Raw genomic sequence first — 2,041 nt, 5'->3', positions numbered from 1 at the left:
AATGTTGCAAGTTATTCCGTCCAGCAAACCTGGCAGTACACGGAACATTTTTCGTGCTCAACTTTTTTCCCTCTAGCCTATCTAGTTACGTCTCCTTATTCTTACTTCATGTGTATTACCTCGAAATTATCGAGAAAATTGACATTGTTGACAAACTTGACAATAAAAATATTGTTTCTATCGAAGTAAATAATGATTTTTGTTTTCTTTATTTGATTAATAATTTAATCCCATTTTTTAAAATATTGTATAATATCCGGCCGGATTATCCGGTATCTGGCTACAAAAGTATATATAATATACATTTATCCGGTATCCGGCTATCCGGTAAAATTACTATCCGGTACATCACTAATTTTTAATAAGTCAATAGGTCTAATATTAAACCTATTAGGACTTATTAAAAGGCACCTTACGACTTACGTCACAGTTTACGTCTAGTCATAAGCTTTAAGTATATAGACATGGAGGGGTAATGTTGGCTCGGAAACTGTGTCCAAGATGTGTGCGAGAGAGAAAGGTAGACGAGTAATGTTCGTCTTCTCTGCGCGTGCGTCGATCATTCAACAGACAGAGAGGACAAAGTATCACCATAGTATAACCAGTAGGTCCACTTAGAGTCCTAGATTATCAGAGAAGCGCGACCGGTGTTACGAGTCCTGATTGGACACGCAAATGGCCAATCATAAGATTGATTTATCGCTATTATAAATGGCTGCCGAATAAATCAAACTTATGATTGGCCATTCGACGCCATTTTTAATATTTTCTAGTACTTTTGCGATACTGCCATAAGCCGGTCGCGCTTCTCTGATAATCTAGGACTCTAGGTCCACTCAGCGAAAAACTGAGTCTTCGCGCAGGTATCGCCGCGCAACTTTTGTTTTGGGTTGGATCCAATGAAATGCAAGACGATAGGAACGTAGATACATATGTGCAGACAATTTATAAGCAATTACATCAGAGATTTTCTTTAGTGATCACTCCTACGAATAATTGTCACTAATAAAACGTTTTATTCACTTCACACATTGAATTTATTGATTTACTGTATCGAATCTATATTATTACTTATCTGTTTTATTACTAATTGTGAGCACTTTTCTCAATTCGGTCCTGGATTTAACATGGTGGATACTCACGTGATCCGGAAAAGGAGATCAAAGGTGCCGACACGAAGTGGACCTACTGGTTATACTGTGATATTAGTCCCGAAATAATAGATGTAGTAAGCCTTAAGCCACAAGAAATGGACCAATCGCAGTCGAATGTAAAGAAAATAATCGATTACGATTGGTCAATTTCTTACGGCTTAAGGCTTACTACATCTATTGTGTTTCGGGACTAATAGACCAAGCATTCCTATATTTTTGCTGCGAAGGGGATGAAGCCGGAAGTTGACAGTTTACGACTGAGAGAGATAGTGCGATTTGGGGGAATTGCTGTCTTATTTTAGCAAGATGACGCTGGTGTCAATAACAGCCAGTGAGATATATACATACTGGAGTGAGCCTTCTCTAAGAAAATGCGTGGTTGGGATAGAGTCCTAGATTATCAGAGAAGCGCGACCGGTGTTACGAGTCCTGATTGGACTCGCAAATGGCCAATCATAAGATTGATTTATCGCTATTATAAATGGCTGCCGAATAAATCAATCTTATGATTGGCCATTCGACGCCATTTTTAATATTTTCTAGTACTTTTGCGATACTGCCATAAGCCGGTCGCGCTTCTCTGATAATCTAGGACTCTAGGTTGGGGTAGCCGCCTTGCGAGAGTGACAGCCATGCGACTTAGGGACGTCTGCCTCACTTCAATTACGTCATTAAAGTGAAGCAGATGTCCCTTAGAGTCCTAGATTATCAGAGAAGCGCGACCGGTGTTACGAGTCCTGATTGGACACGCAAATGGCCAATCATAAGATTGATTTACCGCTATTATAAATGGCTGCCGAATAAATCAAACTTATGATTGGCCATTCGACGCCATTTTTAATATTTTCTAGTACTTTTGCGATACTGCCATAAGCCGGTCGCGCTTC

Source organism: Wasmannia auropunctata, unplaced genomic scaffold (genome assembly GCF_000956235.1).
Source record: "Wasmannia auropunctata unplaced genomic scaffold, wasmannia.A_1.0 LD336106.1, whole genome shotgun sequence".
In the NCBI taxonomy this organism is placed as follows: domain Eukaryota; kingdom Metazoa; phylum Arthropoda; class Insecta; order Hymenoptera; family Formicidae; genus Wasmannia; species Wasmannia auropunctata.
Note: the sequence above shows the minus strand (reverse complement) of the source record.